Source organism: Carlito syrichta, unplaced genomic scaffold (assembly GCF_000164805.1).
Source record: "Carlito syrichta isolate Samal-C Ts95f unplaced genomic scaffold, Tarsius_syrichta-2.0.1 Scaffold316500, whole genome shotgun sequence".
Classification (NCBI taxonomy): Eukaryota; Metazoa; Chordata; class Mammalia; order Primates; family Tarsiidae; genus Carlito; species Carlito syrichta.
In genome coordinates, this window is record NW_007260596.1 from 306,490 (window position 1) to 325,230 (window position 18,741).

Genomic DNA, 18,741 nt, shown 5'->3' on the forward strand with positions numbered 1-18,741 from the left:
ATGTTCAAGGTCCACTATATGAGTGAGAACTTGTGATACTCAGATCTTTGTTTCTGTGAGAGGTCACTCAGCATTATAGACTCTAGTTCCATCCAGGTTGCTGTGAAATTCATGATTTTGTTCTTTTTTATGGCTGCGTAGTATTCTATCATGTATATGTACCACATTTTTAAAATCCAGTCCTCTTTTGATGGACAGCATGGTTGATTCCAGGTTCTTGCTATTGTGAACAATGCTGTGATAAACATATGTGTTCAGGTATCTTTTTCATAGAGTGATTTGAGTTCTTCAGGGTATATTCCCAGTAGGGGGATTGCGGGGTCATATGGGAGGTGGATATTTAGAGTTTTTAGGAATCACCACATTGTTTTCCACAGAGGTTACACTAGTTTGCGCTCCCACCAACAATGTATAAGTGTTCCCTTTTCACCACACCCTCTCCAGAAACTGCTATTTTTTAAATTATTGATAATTGCCATTCTGACTGGAGTTAGGTGGTATCTCAGTGTGGTTTTGATTTGCATCTCCCTGATGATTAGTGAGGTCGAACTTTCTTCATGTGTCTGTTGGCTGCTCGGATGTCTTCCTTTGAGAAGTGTCTGTTCATGTCTATCTGCCTATTAAATTACTTAAAGCAAGCATATTGCCATCCCTTTATATATTACACCCACCTTAAATTTTTGTGAACAGTCAACTGGTGGGATTCACGGGGCTGTGTTCAACATTACGTGAGGCATGCTTTCTAGGCTGCAGACATGGTGTGGGTGCGAGGGCTGACCAAGAAGAGGCCTGCACGAGATGCTTGGACAGATATAGTCTTGGGATGTGAAGGAAAGGATGAAATGATACAAAGCATTTAGCTTAGAACAATTAGGACTTTAGCTTAGGAACTTGCCTTCTGTTTCTATATCAACTTCTACCTCACTGATTTTGATAGGCACTCAGTTTATTCCACGATTGAAATTGATTCCCCTAAGACTCTAAATAAAATACAAACGAAGTCCTCAATGTGGCACGCCACAGGCTTCACGATCTAGTCAGCTTTAACTTCTTGTTTTCCTGAGAGGCAAAGCATCCCGTTGCTCTCTTTGCTTGGGATATCCTCATTGGTCTAACTCTCTCCTATCCTTTAAGACCTAGCTCAGCCAGCACCTCCTTTAGGAAGCCTTCTTGGATCTGCTCAACCAGGGCTGATGATTATCTTTTGTGACCCCTTAATTCACACCGCATCCTTCTACCACAGCCTTCACCACACAGTGCTATGTCTGCTATTTACTTCTGATTGCATCACCATTTACATGTTCAATAGACATTGTTCCATGACTGACTGAATGCAGGAATGAACATCAAAAAAAGAGACTTCTAAGCCTGAAGAGTCCTGAGGCTGTGAGATGGCACGCTTGAGACCATCTGCCTATTTAGATAGCCACATCTGAGGACTTCAGCTTGACCTGTCATTTTTGTTGGGACAGAAACTGGCACAAATGTGGAGAAAGTGAAATGTGTTCAGTGCTTCTTACAAGTTTTTCCTCCCTGACATTGGACCCCCGTCCCGACCTCTCTGCCGAAGTAATACTGAGATATAAGTGGTAGTGTGTTACTACTTCCCGAGTCCTTGCACCCTTAACAAACTTCATAGAAACAAATGGGTAGTGTTTAGTCTATAGGAAAACAGATATTCAATGTGATTTCAGGTATAGCAACCAAGAAGAGGATATATTTTGGGGTTGAGACCACCGTGGCATCTCTCAATCCTCATTAAATTAAATCACAATGTCCCCCACACCCTGGAGCCCAGGATAAGAACTCAACTGATTTATGTTCCTTTCTCCTAAAATCTTGGTTCTCAACCTTCGAACGTGTCTGGAAACAGTTTTGGTAGTTACAGCTAAGGAAGTGCTGTTGGCATCCGGTGGGTAGAGGGTCTTTGTGCTGTTTCACATCCTTTAATGCTCAGAATACCCCCCCAGCCCCACCAACAGGGAATTGTAAGGCCCAAAATGTCAGTAGTGCTGAGATCGAGATACCCTGGTTTAAAGCAAGCATAGTTTAATATTGGAAATTTGGAATACACTAATTTCATTTTAAATTGCAATAATTTGTTTTCCCTAGAACTGCAGAATTGTTCAAATACATGTCTCAGATACCTTATTTTGTGAACAGCTGCGCAGGGTTCAGGGGATGGAAATATGAATTCCAACTAGAACGTACATGTATTTTATCTCTTATATATCTCCTTTTTGGCAAATGGAGTCATTTACATGAATGCTACAATGCATTCCAAAGTTTCACGTTTTCTTGTTAAAGCATAGTTTTTCTTTAAGTAGCATTTATTTATGTATGAATGTACATCTGTCTGTATTTTCATGGGCTTCTGGTTTTCACAGAAAAACCTGGCTAGACAAATTCTAAAATAGCTGTAACACTCAAATAGCCTTTAATACCATGATTAGTAATCATTCTTTCCTTCCTAGCAGAAAAAAAGAAAGATATTGTCCATCTTTTGTTAAAATGTTTCATTAAGGTGGAAGACATTTTGATTTAAAGGATTGAAATGTTCAAATAAAACTTCGTGCTTTTCATGTTCAAGAAAGATTGATTTTAAAATGGCAGTGGTGTTAGCCAGTTGAAGCTGCAGTCACTTGTGGTGCATTGGGTGTATGACCTAGAAATCTACAAATGAAAACTCAGAAGGCCTGCCTCTTAAACTAGTGGCCTTCAAAATGTGGTCCCTGGAACTATAGCAGCATCAGTACTTCCTGGGGATTTATGAGAAATTCATGTTCTCGAGTCCCACCCCCCACACAAGCCCTCCAGAGGACTCTGAAACACACCAAAGTTTGGGAACTGCAGATAAAACCTCTCTCGCATCTACTTATGTCAACAAGCAAGCCGGTTATCTCCTCTGCCCCTCAGTTTCTTTTTATATTTGTCTCCTTACACAAGAACAACAAATCAGAATCAGAATCAGTGTTGCTGAGAACAGAAGGCCTGGATCTCACTTTCAAATGTATCTTTGATTTCTTCTGTTGTGGACATGTTCACCCCAGGACAGAGGCTCAGGCCATTTATCAATCAGATAGAGAATTCATGGAAATGACTCAGTGTTTACCAGTGTAAGCAAGAAAACTTGCAAACCAGGCAAAAAAGGCACCCCCAAACATCTAACTAGTGTTGGCATGCTGACATAATTGCATCTCAATGTACTTGGTCTTTGTCGATAACAAATTGTACACTGAACTTCAGTCTCACTGATAAAGTCTGAGGACTACAAGTACCCTGTGAAAATGACATTTAGTTCTGGTTGGTCACCCACCATCCTGCAAAAAAGGAATAGAGCCTTTATGTTAACCTCTAAATTAATAATTTCTAAGTTGATCTCATGGGCTCTTACTCCTTCATTGCTAAGCTGCCAGAAATGCTCTCAGAAACATACAAATTGTGGGACTACAATTGGAACCTTAAGGGGTCATTGGATTATTTTTTATTATGTCCATAAAACATCTGGAGATCTTTTTGTGCTCTAGATGAAGTTTCAACATGATATTATGAGGGCATTCATCCTTCCCCCGGCCCCAACTATAACTTAGCAAAGCCTCTACACACTGGTAATTAAGAGTTTTAAGTTATTTATTTCCTCATTTCCATAGTCAAAAGAGCATCAGAGAAAATTGGATGGTCACCAAAATAAAATCATTGTAAATGTTATTTCTATTTAGAGCAGGTAGAGACGATAGTAATTTATTCACAACTGGTCTCACTATCCATCTATAAAAGTAGAATATCATTGCCTACTTCCCAGAGTTGTTTTGAGAATTTAATAACAGAGTTGGGGCAACCCCTTCGGGTCCCCTCCCACTGTGGGAGCTTCTCTGTCTTTTCAATAAATCCTGCTTTCTCACTTATAAAAGCAAGAGAGTCAGATATTTAGCTACCTGTATAGGATTTAATGCAAAAGTAAGCGCTCATTTAGGAATATGTATGTCTCCAGAGGTCATTTCAAAGACGCAGTTTTGCTTTTGAGAACATAGAGACTTATCTCAATTCTATGCAGTGTTTGGGTTTTCTTGGTAAATGTCAGTGGATTCACTTATGGAAATCATGTATAGAGTGATGAGTTTTTAAACCAATAGCTTTTTGGGTCTAGATATCCACATAAGTAGGTAAGAGAATAGGATTTCAGCTATGACGTGCTCTGAACTTGCTGTTTGGTTATAAAAGAACATTTGTGAAAAAAATAGATCAATGTGAACATATCATTACACCTCTGATAAGGAGAGTCAAATAAAGAGAATTTTTACTGCCAAAATGGGGTGCTGATAACAGTTCCCTTCACCTCCTGGTGACATTTAAATTTGGAAAGATAAGGTATCTGTCTTGGTTAGTATGTCACAGAGGTTTCTGGCCAATCCTACATGTTCACTGGCATTGTAACAAGCCTTCCCCTACCTTGGCCCCCAGTGTCTAATACCAGCAAGGGTCATTAATAAAAATAGCAATGATGCTTTGAGTATTCAACCTGTGCCAACTAAGTGCTCTCACTAATTCAACTGGCGATGGCTGTGTGGAGACACTGGACACCATGCTGAGAATTCAGCAATATATAAAAACAACCCAGCCACTCATTGAGTGTCCATTGATTCAGTTTTATCCGTTGTGGTCTTCCCTGTAGGGAAGATATTTTTATCCCCATTTCACAGGTGAGAACGATGAGGTTCAGAAAGGTGAAGTAACCTGCTTCAGATCACACTGCAAGTGGATGTCAGAGGCCAGATTCAAATCCAGGTTTGCCGAACTCTTTTTGAAAAGTTTAACTTATTAAATTGACATGCAATACTTGTACATGTTTATGGGGTACTTAGTAATGTTTCCATTCTCATACTGTGTAGTGATCAGGTCAGGGTCATCAGCAGATCCACCATCTTGAACACTTCTCATTTATTTGTGTCGGGATCATTCAATATTTCCTCCTCCAGCTATTTGAAAAAATGTATGTTACTTTTTTTATGGCTAACACCTGTCATCCCAGCATTTTGGGAGGTGGAGGTAAAAAATGTATTACTTTTAACGATAATTATTCTACAGTGCTGTAGAATGTATTTCCCTACCTAACTTTATCCTTTTTTTTTTGAGTTGGAGTCTCACTCTGTCGCCCAGACTGGAGTACAGTGGTCACTCCTGGCCACCGCAGCCTCGACCTGCTGGGCTCCACGATCCTTCCGCCTCAGCCTTCCGAGTAACTGGAACTACAGGCATGAGCTACCACGCCCGGCTGATTTTTTTATTTATTGTAGAGATGAGGTCTCGCTGCCCAGGCGGGTCTCGAACCCGCGGGCTCAGGCAATCCACTCACCTCAGCCTCCCAAAGGCACGGGATTACAGGCTGAGCCACCGAGCCTGGCTTTTAACTTTATCCTTTAATGCATCACTCCCTATTTCCCCCTTCACCAACCTCTAGTAACTGCTGTTCTACTTAACTGCTATTCTACTTTTTACTTCCATGAGATCAACTTTTTTCAAGCTTTCACATATGAGTGTGAACATGCAGTGTTTAACTTTCTGTTCCTGGCTTATTTCACTTACTATGCTCTACCATATTCAAAATGTTATGCTGTCCTCAACTATATTTAGTGTTTCGCCTTTTTTGTCGTGAGAATGACCAACTCTAGATATTCTTTTAATGGAGCAGTTGCCGATCCAGAATAACTCTTTGCACTTAACTTTGTTTAAATCTTGTTTCCAGGTTTAAACGATAGCTGGCATCCACACACAGGTTACTTAATACATTCCAGACACCGTGGGGTTTTTGCTGACATTTCTTTGTTTAATTCTCGCTGCAATCCAGTGCCGCAAGTGTTTTTACTTGTTCTTATCCACATCTTTAGGTGAGCAAACCGAGACCCCAGAGTGGAGTAAGTCCAAATGCTGGAATTCAAACCTAGTCCTCCAACTTTGTGCACTGGATTTGACTTCTGTCCTGAGCTGGGTTGGGGGGCGGGGATGAGTAAATGTGATTGTGTGACTGTGTACAGCGTGTGAGGGCCAGACAAGCAGATCAAGCCTCTTCAGCTCAGAATTTTTCTCCTTTTAACAAACATTTCTGGCTAATGTGAGGTTCAACAACTTAAGTTGAGCCAGGGGTTATTTGGTCCTTATAATAGGTTTATATGCATGTAGTTGATAATGACTTTTGCAATATTTTAAGAATAATCTCCCAATGGATGGAAGAGAAGCTATGATAGTCCAAAAGGTCTGATTTAATTACACAGGCATTTACTTATAGAAAGATTCTGGATTATTGTTTTTTTCCCCACGGTGTTTTATGCAGGCAATACAGGTATAACTCTACTTTGTAAATAGAAACCTTGAAGTTTCATATCTTTGCTTCTTAGCTTATTGGTCCTATAAGCTTGGAAAATTTAGGTTTGTTCTCCTCCTCTATCAAAGCAAGATAGGTGTACTTATTTTCCATTGCTATTGTATGGATTAAGTAAGACAATTTATGTAAAAAGTTTTATGACTTATAAATCACAGAGGAAAATGAAACAGTAAATACTTTGATGTCCTTAAATTTGCAATTTGAGGGTATAAATTTATGATAACAAACTAGTGTATTCTTAGCTCCACAGCTTCGAGGGAGCTCACACCTGGAGAAAAATGTTGGCACTTAATATGGCACTCAGTGATCCTGTCTGTATCTACTTTCTTACTTGATGGTGAAAATCTGGAGGTCAGGAACTGCGACTTGGTCACCTCTTTTTATCACACACAAAAAGAGACATTTAGTAAATATTTTGAAGAATTAACGGATACATAATGGCAATATTTATCACTTAATAAATATTTTGAAGAATGGATGGATAGATGATGATGAAGTGATAATATTTATCACTTAGCAAATATTTTGAAGAATGAATGAATGGATTGAGGAACCCAATGTCCATTGGAAGGTACGAATGGGAAGAGAACACCCAGCCCTGGCAGCTCATTCCACTACTGACTTGATACTACTAGCACCAGAGTTGCACGAAGATCACATCCTTTAAGTATCTGGAACTAGGAAAATACTTGCTTTTATATCATCTTAAGTTCTACTTTAGAGTTATGAATTTAAGGAAATTGAAGTATTTAATACTTTACAATTTTATGATTTAAACTTACACATTTCCAAAGATTTAACCCTGACTTAGCCTATAAAATAGGTCCTATGCCACAATTTCCCCCCAAAGTCCAAGTTTTTATCTGCTGTCCTAGGGTGATTATTATTATTTTTTTTTTAAAAAGAAGGATTTATTGAGAAGATAGAAAAGCTCCCACAGTGGGAGGAAACCCAAGGGGGTTGCCCCTAGGGCAATTATTAAGAGTTAACTTTCCATTCTCCAAGTGTTCTCTTTTGGACAATGAAACATAAGCTGACACGGATATAATTTGCCCAATTCCTTTGCTGTCACTGAGTGCCGATGGAAGCAGTGTAGCTAAATGGTTAGACACATATGGGCTTTGGGGTCTAACTGCCTGGACTTTAATATTTTCCCTTTCATTCACTAGCTGTGTAATCTTGGACAAATTGCTTAATGTTTCTAAATGTTATTAATAATTACCATTATTAAAATGGCGTTAAGAATAGTGTTTGCTTCACAGTCATTGTGATAATTAGATGAGATAATACATGAGAAGGAGGAGCATAGGGCCTTGTGTACGATGTTCACTGAATAAATACTGGTTATTAGCTACGCCATGCAGTTTTCCCTCTCATTTTTTGTCCCATTGAGTTGTAGCACAGCTGTATGTAGGGGGAAGAGACCAGGACAGAGGCTGTGACAGCAGAGAAAAGTAACTGGTTTACAGGTGATAAGAAATCATGATCGGACAGATTGAGATACTTTTCAGAGACTGGAATCATTATTCAATGTCTATCTTTCTCCCCAGTCAGTTACACACTCCATGAGGATAGGAACCATATCTTACTTTTAATTTTTACCATTTAAAAAAATGGCATTCTCAGTACCTAGCCCAACATCTGGTATCTAGAAGACATTTAATAGAGATCAGTTGCAAATATAAATAAACTGGGCTAGAAGGAAGGGCGCCATTCACACATGCCTGGATGAACATACACAGAGTCACCATTTCCAGCCTTCCACCTCTAATTCAAGCACTACTCTTCATGGTGTGAAGATTAAAGCATCAGTGTTGCCACCTGAATTCAAATTTGGTCTTTATCCCTGTCGTTAGTGGAGGATCCTCAATGTGATGGTACAGCCCTGGGTCCTTTCTGCTTCTGAGGAAGTTTGCCATCTCACTGAATTATCCACTGAGAAGTTCTCATAGCACTGGAGGCCCGAAAGGTGGAAAAGAAAAAGAGACATGAAAGAGCTACTTTGTGTGTTTCCAAAACACACACAGTTAATTACAAAACCAGCTTTTATGGTGTACCTGCTATGTGCTGGGCACTGTATTCTGTACAGGAGACACAGATATAAATCAGACAAGGTCCTTGATGGAAAGTTGAGTTAAGGGAAGACAAGGAGCATGTTTCTAGGACAGTATGTTAAATGCGATAATAGAAGGCCATGCAAGACATAATAGGAGCATAGACGAGGTCAGGTGGCCAATTCTTCACAAGAGCATTTTGGAAGACTTCATTGAGAAGGGGACACTCGAATTAAGTCTAAAAGAGAGGATTTGCAGGATGTATAAGCAGAAAGGACATGCATAGGTAAAGAGTTCATCATTTCCAGAGGCATGAGATGAACAATGCTCACAGTGTGGGAGGTGATCAAGAACACTCTGTAGGTAAGAATGTTTGCGTAATCAGAGGCAGAGGTGAGAAAGAGGAGGGAGATGCTACTGTCTTAATATATTAGCTGCTCGACTTAAAGGACATCATTTTCTTTCTTCATGCCTCACTTTTTTTCATCAATAAAATGGGGATGATAAAAATACCAATATCATGGGTCATTTATGAGAAATAAATAAGATAAATGGCAAATGGCAACTAGTCTTATATTATCATTGCTTTGTAGAAGATGAGTTGATTGAAGGACTGTGTTTTTATTTCTGGATTCCCTGTACAGTTCCATTGGTCTGTGTGTCTATTTCTGTGCCATACCACGAGGTCTTGTTTGCTGTACCTTGTAATAAAGTTTAGAGTCTGGAAGTGTGATGCCTCCAGCTTTGTTCCTTTTGCAGAGGATTGCTCTACTCATTTGGGCTCTTCTTTGCTTTCTGTATTGTCTTTTCTAGGTCTGTGAAAAGTGATGCTGAGAATTTCATGGGAATTACATTGAAATCTGTGGGTTGTTTTTGGAAGGATGACCATCTTGACAATATTGATTCCTCTAATCCATAAAATTTGGATTTTTTTCCATTTATTTGTATCATCCTTGATTTATTTGAGTAGTGTTTTGCAGTTCTTATTGTAAATAAGGGTCTTTCACTTCTTTGGTTAGGTGGATGCCAAGGTATTTCATGTTCATTTTGTGGCTATTGTGAATGGAATTTTTTTTTTTTAATTTGGTTTTCAGCCTGCTTGCTGTTGATTTATGGAAACGCAACTGTCTTTTGTGTGTTAGTTTTGTATCCTGAGACTTTACCAAAGTCATTTATCAGTACAAAGAAGTTTTTGACAGACTCCCCAGGGATTTTTATTAGATATAAAAATCATCTCATCTGCAAAGAAGGAAAACTTAAGTTCCTCTTTTCCTTAACTTCCTCTTTTCCCTGATTTCTTTCTCCTGCTTGATTGCTCTAGCTAGGACTTCCAGTACTGTGAAAAGAAGGGGTGTGAGTGGGGTGTCTTGTTCCATTCTTGTTCCAGCTTCTGCTCATAAAGCAGGATGTCGGTTGCAGGTTTGTCATAGATGGTTCTTATTGCTTTGAAGAATGTTTCTTTGATGTTTAAGGATTTTTATCAAAAAGGAATGCTGGATTTTTATCAAATGATCTTTCTGCATCTAATGAAATAATTGTGTGGTTCTTGACTTTACACCTGCTAATGTAATTAATTAATTTATAGACTTATGAGAGTTGAACAAATCTTTCATCCCAGGTATGTACCCCACCTGGTCATGATGGATGATCCTTGAAAGGTGCTGTTGGATACAATTTGCTAGAATTTTGCTGGGGATTTTCGCATTTATGTTCATCAGGCAAATTGACCTGCAGTTCTAGTTTCTTATTGGGTCTTTGCCAATTTGGGGTATCGGTATAATATTAGCTTCACAGAATGAGCTAGGGAGAATTCCTTTCTTCTTGATTGCCTGGAATAATTTCAATAGGGTTGGTAACAACACTTTCTCATATGTCTTGTAGAATTTAACTGAGAAAATTTCTGGCTTGGGACTTTTTTTGGCAGAGAGTTTTCTTTTTTTCTTTTCTTTTCTTTTTCTTTTTCTTTTTTTAGTTGGAGTCTCACTCTGTCGCCCATGCTGGAGTGCAGTGACACACTCACAGCCGCTCCAGCGTTGACCCACTGGGCTCAGGTGGGAAATTCACTCACCTCAGCCTCCCAAAGTGCTGGAATTCTATTTCATGAAATTGTGATCTAATTTTAGTAATTTTAATTTTTCTGCTAAATTTAGATTTAATTGTTTTTGCATTTCCATTTCCCTTAGGTGTGAAAATAGGCTGTTTACTTGAGATCCCTCTATTTTCTTGATATATACATGTAAAATTATAAACTTCCCTCTCAGTACAGTTTTCACAATATCCCAGAGGTTTTGATATTTTGTGTCTTTGTTTTCATTTGTTTTCAGGAATCCTTTTGCTTCTGCCTTGATGTCTGTGTTAATCCAAAAGTCATTCAGACTGTGATTGTTGAACCAGGCTTGCATCCCAACAGTTGCATGTTGTTTAATGTGTATTTGTGTGTTTTGGGCAGTTCCTGTTGATGATGATATTTATTTTTATTCCACTGTGTTCTATGAAGATGCTTGGTATTATTTCAACCTATGAAATTTGTTCATGCTTGATTTATGTCTCAGAATGTGATCAATCTTGGAGTATGTTCCATGTGCTGATGAATAGAATGTATACTCTGTAGTTGTTGGATGAAGTGTTCTTGTAGTGGAGTATTAAAATCTCCAGCTATGATTGTACGGGTGTCTATATACTCTTTTAGTTTAAGTAGCAATTGTTTTATAAATCTGAGTGCTCTTTTGTTGGGTGCACACATATTGATTTAAGATGGATATTTCTTGCTGGTGGATTTAGTCTTTTATCATTATGCACTGTCCTTCAGTGTCTTTTTAAAGTTTTATTGGTTTGAAGTCTGTTTTGTCTGATATAAGAACTACCTCTACTCTTTTTTGTTTTCTATTTTCCTGGAAGATCTTTCTCCAACCCTTACTTTGAGCCTGCGTGTGTCCTCTGCAGTGAGATGAGTTTCCTGGAAGCAGCAGAATATTTTTCTTTATCCAGTTTGCTACTCTTTGCCTTTTGAGTGGTCCATTTGTTCCATTCATGTTCAAGTTAATATGTGAGGGTTTATCCCTGTGATAATGCTCTTAAAATGTTGCTTTGCTTTTTTTTAAAAATTAATTTTTACTTTTTGTTTTGTGGTTGATCTGTATGATTTATTAACTCTGTCCTTTCCTGGGCTTTTGCGATGGGTAGAACCATTCTTTCATTTCTGTGCTCAGCACTTTCTTAAACATCACCTGAAGGGCTGGTCTGGAGGTGGCATATTCTCTTAGGCATTAGATATCTGGGATTAATTTTAATTATCCTTCATTGATGAAGCTTAGCTTGGTGGGGTAGGAAATTCTTGGCTGGAATTCTTTCTAAAAATATTAACGACGGAGCCCAAGTCCCTTCTGGCTTGTAGGATTTCTGCTGAGACGTCTGCTGTAATTCTGATGGGTCTTCCCTGCTAGGTAGTCTATCCCTTCTCTTGAGCTGCCTGTAAGATTTTTTCTTTCATGCTTGCTTGTGGAGACAGAGGTGACTTGGGGTTGGTCTTCTTAGGTGATATCTTGCAGGGGTTCTCTGGATCTTTTGCATTTGGATGGTCAGTCACCTCTCCAACGAGATAGGGGAAATTTTCTTGGATGACCTCTCAGAAGGCTTGTTCCAGGGTGTTCTCAGTTTCCCCTTCTGAATCAGGGATGCCAATCAGCTGTAAATTTTGTCTCTTTATGTAATCCCGCACCTCTTGTAGTTTTGCTCATTCTTTTTTGAGCCTTTTCTCCTTGTTTTTGTCAAATTGAGTTAGTTCAATGTTTTAATCCTCAGGCTCTGAGATTCTTTCCTCTGCCTGGTCAATTCTATTGCCTAGGCATTGTGCTTTGAAATTCTGGGACAGTATTCTTTATTTCCAGGATTTCAGATTGGACCTTTCTTGTATTGGTCAGCTCAACTTTTATTTCCTGCACTGCTTTTGTTATTTGAGTGATCTGTGGTTCCATCTTCTCAATCTTCTCATAGTTTTCCTTGGCTATTTTGCCATCCATAGTCTGAATTCTATGTCAGGAACAGGTCATTCTGGATAAGTTCTATTGCTTGGGGTCTGGAAGGGGTTTCTTAGAAAAACTATGTAGAAGGAGTTTTTTAGAAGAATACTGGATTTGAAGAAAGTAATAGAACGCTCACAGAGTAACACAAAGAATGGATGATGGCTTCTCAGTATAAATATTTTACCTCAAAAACCTCAGCCCACATAAATGCTCCAGAAGTTAATGGATTAAATGCCTTGCATTGTGGTCAAAATCATGAATTTCTGGGGACACCCAATATGACAAAAACATTTAAGTCACACAATTTCCAAGGTGCCTTATCTGTATAGAGTTGAAGTTTAAAATTAGGGCAAAGGTACATCAAAATAATAAAAATGGACCATGTTGTCTTCTGTCATACTTAGGGAGAGAACATAACCAATTTAAATGGTTCCTGAACTTATTTATGCAAATGAAAGTGTAATTATCATTTTAAAAATGGATAACCATGGTTCTTTACCAAAAAGGGAAGTCAAATTAATCAAAGAGGAAGGACTGAGTCAGAAGCTGGATGAATGCCTTCCCTTGTGACTTTGGAATGCAGTAGCAATGACTTAGGAAATACAGTAGTCAGAGGAATGTTATTTCACTGGAGTTTCCATGAAATCCAGGAACATGGAGATGCATCACATTAAATGTCCTCAGTTGGCTTGACTTCTGTACCATCTGGCTGTGGAGGAACAGATGGATAGAGTTAACATGCAGGAGGAGAAAGCTTTGTCATCTGACTTAGCAGGCCAACACTGTTGGTTTATGACCAGCCACCATCCTACCATTATCCCACAGATCCTACGGGAATATGATTCTCCACTAATTCACTCTGAGGTATTTCTCACATGTGGAGTCTGATCTGAATGACCTCAACGATCAACAACTGCTACTCCCCAGTGTTCAATATTTGACTCAGACTAGATGAAAAAAATGAGCCCTTGGTAGTTTTGGTGAGTTTTGTATCTATATTATTCCATTTTGTTGCCCAAGTCATTTGCATTTCAACTCAGCAGAAAAGGCTAATAACACAAGCTCTTTAACATTTTATAGAGAAATTTCGATAGAAATTATTTTACCTAACTGAGATAGGATAGACTTCTATATTTTTTAGAAAATATGTGAACTTTGGGCAGAATGATTTCTGGTGAAGTGAGGAGATTTTAGGAATTATTTAGGTTAAACAAACATTTTAGATGATAAATTCTGATTTTTTTCTAACCTGAAAAACGACTTGATCGTTTACTTTATTTTGTATGTGTAGATACAGCCTTGTGTCTGATCAAGATAGCCATTGTACTCTTTTTTTTTTTCTGCAAAATCCTGTGAAAGAGCAATGCAAATGGTGCTCAACTGTTAAAGGATAGCAGAGTTGGCAACATACTGAATGAAAAACTGTAGCCATGGCTTTGAATTCTCAAGAGAATGAGCCAGTGGGGTGCAAACACTTTGATTTTCCATCCTACCTGCTCTTTTCTCTGTCTGTTTCCCTCTTTGACTACCTTCTCCACGTTAAAAAGAAAAAGACAAGGATATGTGGTAGGGTTCATGCCCAATCCATTTCAGGTTCATTAGAGTAGAGCAAGTTTTCCTGGCACATAGGGCAGTAGGCTTTCTGTTTCCACCAGGGCATTTCTGTTTCCTTTTGTGACCTGGGAGGGCAATTTGGGGTAAGGTTTTAGCCATTGTTTTATTCATTCATTCAACAAATATTTATTAAGCATCTACTATGTGCCAGCTTCTGGGAATTCAGGAGTAAGTCAGACAGGAATAAAACGGGGAGGAGGGATAGGAAGTGTTAGCAGAGAGTTGACATTTTTAATAGACTTATCAGGAAAGCACTCACTGAAAGGCACTATTTGAATTAAAGTCTGAAGGATGCAAAAGAGCAAATCATTTGGCATTCTTTAGGATAAGCATTTAGGCAGGGGAAACACAAGTGCCATCTCTGACTTAGAAACCTGCCTAGCCGGGCTTGGTGGCTCAGCCTGTAATCCCGTGCCTTTGGGAGGCTGAGGTGAGTGGATTGCCTGAGCCCGCGGGTTCGTGACCCGCCTGGGCAACTTGGCGAGACCTCATCTCTACAATAAATCAAAAATTAGCCGGGTGTGGTAGCGTGCGCCCGTAGTTCCAGCTACTTGGAAGGCTGAGGTGGAAGGATCTCTGGAGCCCAGCAGGTCGAGGCTGTGGTGGCCGGGAGCAGCCACTGCACTGCAGTTGGGCGAAAGAGTGAGACTCCAACTCAAATAAAAAAAGAAAAAAGAAACCTGCCTAGTGTGGTGTGGTTAAAAAAACAGCAAGGTCTAAAGCATGGAAGAGGGTCAGAGAGTTTTTGATAGGGCAGATCATGAAGGGTCTTGCAGGCCAATATAAGGACTTTGACTTTTTATTATGAGTGAGATGGAAAACCCTGGAGGTTGTGGGCAGAGAAGAGACGTGAACTGCCTTGCATCCTAGCAGGATAAGTTGCATCATTTCATTGGAAATAATGTTTAAAGGAGCCTCTGTTGAGACTGATGTAAGTCAAGGAAAGCTGGTAGATTAAAATTTTGGAATGTTCAGGGACTTTGTCATGCTCCATGTGGATGTTGATATGCTTCCTGTAATGATAGTGAGTCATGCCCCATTCTAGATTGAGGAGACTACCTAGGGAAAGTTCAGTCAGTTGGCAAATGCTTGCAGACAAGCATTTGCAAGCAAGGAAAATGCTGAAGCCTTCAGTGTTGTTCAGAGTCTCAAATTGACAGGCTCAGAAAGCAGGCTGCCAACTGTAGCAGGTGGCAGGAAGTCAGTTCCCAGGACAGTTCTGGGGTGATACCAGGCATGGTTGTCTCTGCCTTGGGTCAGAAAAATGTATCTGATTTGAAGGAATAAACAATATGGGAATTAGACCCTTACTCCCCAATGCAAAGGACAATTTAAACAGTTTGGTAAGAAAGTATTAGTGCTTTCAAAACAAAAAAAAGGTAGCCTATGTTTAATGCTGCAGAGCTGTGTTTTCCAATATGGCAGCCCTAAATCACCAGTAGCTATTGAGCACTTGAAAAGTGGCTAGCCTGAATTGAGACATATTGAGAGTGCAAACTACATATTGATTTCCAAGGCTTAGTAAGAATATAAAATATCACCTTAATAATTTTAGATTAATTACATGCTGAAGTGATAGTATATTGCATAAATATTAAATAAACATATTAAAATAATTGCTAAAATTAGTTTCATCTTTTTTTAATTTAAAAAATGGCTAGAAAATTTTTAAAATCATATATGTGACTCACCTTTGGAGCCCACGTCACATTTCTATTGGGTATTACTGCCCTAGAGTATGCAAAGTACTTTCACAAACACGAGGGAACACAATACTTCAGGGTTAGTGCCCATTCAACTCTCTTTACTTAAAGAAGTTCAGGTCCTGAGAATTCTTGCCAAAGGATCCCTAGCCAGTGGTTGAAACTCTTGCTCTGTCAACCCTGATAGGAAGACTATGTATCAAAAATGGAAGCCAAGATAATTAGTTGATTTTCAAAATCTTCAGTGGTTTAATCGCTTTGCATTTGGTCTAATTTAAACATAGGTTGTTTCATGGAAACAGGTTTCATATCAAGACAGCAACCCTTCTCCAAGGTATAGCCTTTTGTCCTGTAGAGATCTATTCCGTCTTCACATCTGATGTCCTCATTATCAATATACTTAAAGCACCACAGTTCACAGAAAACTGTATACCTTGGCTAGGGCATCAATGCTTCTCTTGGAAGAAGTGAAATTGTCTTGATGGTGGCTTTGCTCATGGCTAGTGCCTTCTCTGCCCATTTGTCTACAGTTTGTATCCACTGTGACCTCCCAAACCAAGATGGTCATATATAATTCCTTAGGACTCCAAGATCAATTTTCACATGATAAGCTGGTTTTGATTTCCATTAGGTTTTGGTATAGAATGGAAAGAAGGTAGAGAAACTAAAAGTTACTGAGTTCCTATGCTGAGATAAAAGGTGAATGGGTGCTTGTAGCAGACAGTCTGAATGTGGATCAGAAAATATATCAGTTTCAACAAGAAGGTTGAGAAAGACCGGTGAGGGTTGTAACATCACATAGCCTCTGGACATGGGTGGCCGTCGGTGTCACTGCACAAGCTTAAGTAAACTTACCACTATACCTCTCACAGTTCTAAATGGGTCTTGCTATCAGAACGCTCAAAACCATTTTGAGCATTTCGGTGTTTTTTAATAAATCAAGATACAAGATGTAAGTCAAAGGTCTATGTTTATTTATGATTATATCCAGGATAAAATATGAAGTTGGTTCTTTATTGACTTTGATACTTAAAATTCCAATTCATTATCAAGTAGCATTATCTTCAAATATTTGGGTGCTGAAACAGATACAATAATAGACAGATATTTGGGATCAGAGTAGGAGCAATATTTGGTCTAGTGAATGTTTGTCTAGGAGCTGACACTTGAGAGGCTCAATAAAAATTTCCTCTTTTCCTCTAAATGCTTTGTTTATGCAAATTTCCCAGTGATGTAGGAAATCACATTCTTTCGTATTGTATTTTCTTGGTCCTTTGTATTGTATTTTCTTTCGTATTGTATTTTCTTGGTCCTTTGCAAAAAACACTTTGAGAAAGTCTACAGGCTGAATTAATTCACCCTGAATTAGTAGCAACCTAGATATGAAAAATGAAACTTTAAAAAAAAAGGTTCAGCCGGGCTCAGTGGCTCAACCTGTAATCCCGCGCCTTTGAGAGGCTGAGGTAATTGGATTACTTAAGCCCGCGGGTTCGAGACCCGCCTGGGCAGCGAGACTTCATCTCTACAATAAATCAAAAATCAGCCAGGCGTGGTAGCGCATGCCTGTAATTCTGGCTACTTGGAAGGCTGAGGCGGAAGGATCGCCGGAGCCCAGCAGGTCGATGCTGCGGTGGCCGGGAGCAGCCACTGCACTCCAGTCTGGGCAACAGAGTGAGACTCCAACTCAAAAAAAAAAAAAAAAAAGAAAACCACCAAGGTGGATGCATCAAGCATTTTTAGCCGGGCTCGGTGGCTCAGCCTGTAATCCTGCGCCTTTGGGAGGCTGAGGTGAGTGGATTGCCTGATCCCATGGGTTCGAGACCCGCCTGGGCAGCGAGACCTCATCTCTACAATAAATCAAAAAATCAGCCGGGCGTGGTAGCGCATGCCTGTAATTCTGGCTACTTGGAAGGCTGAGGCGGAAGGATCGCCGGAGCCCAGCAAGTCAAGGCTGCAGTGGCCAGGAGTGGCCACTGCACTTTAGTCTGGGCGACAGAGTGAGACTCCAACTCAAAAAAAATAAAAATTAAAAAAGGTTCACAGAAAATATAGCTAAGACTTCAAAGTCAGAAACTTCAGTTTAGGAAATAATCCAAGATACCTGAGAGTGACACCAAAGAAACAAAATGCTGCAAATAAAATCACCTACAGTCTCAGTGCAGGAAGAAGAGAGGGGTTCCCGTCAGCATCACGACAGTATGGGATACTTTCCTGTGAGCTCTGACAGTTACAAAAACAACTGAAGACTACACTGTGCAAGACGAGAGAAGATCAACATCCAGAATACTAGAAAAAACTGCAGAGTCTTAAAAAAAGAAACTACAAAAGGTCAAAGATAAAAAGGAAGACATGGATTCAGCTCTTGCTATAATGCCAACAGTAGACATAGAAAGCAGGATTTCTCTTTCACATGTTTCTGTACTGTATCTTAGGAAGTACGGTTTCTATCCTGGCTATAGTAGGCCAATTACCATGAACAGGCAGTTGATGACGACCTCTGAGACAGATGGCAATGTGTCCCAAGAGATCATTTCTATCTTTCCCAACTCCCTTTAAAACCAAATACAGAAATAAAGGTGGGAGACTGACATCCCTACCAAAAACTGGAAAAGACTGTCTTCGTCACACTGGAAACATTGAGACATTTCTGCCACAAATGGCATATGGAGGCCATTGTAGGGAGACATTGTCGACTGCTGATTCCTCATCCTGAGAATAAACAGCACCTTGGGATGTAGGGACGTAAGTGAAAGAGTTCTCGTGTAGTTCCCCGACTCAGAATTGCTAGACTGAAAGTGGAGAACCCAGGACAGTGAGAGTAATCAGAAGTAGCTGGTATTTCTGGGCCACCCTCAGAGTTGATGTCCCATGAAGGTGGTGGCAGGAGTTGACTGTGGTGTGCAGGAGCTGTCTGCGGGCTGGCGTGGCAGCTCACAGAAGAAGTCTAGGCCACATCACCACCAGTGTCT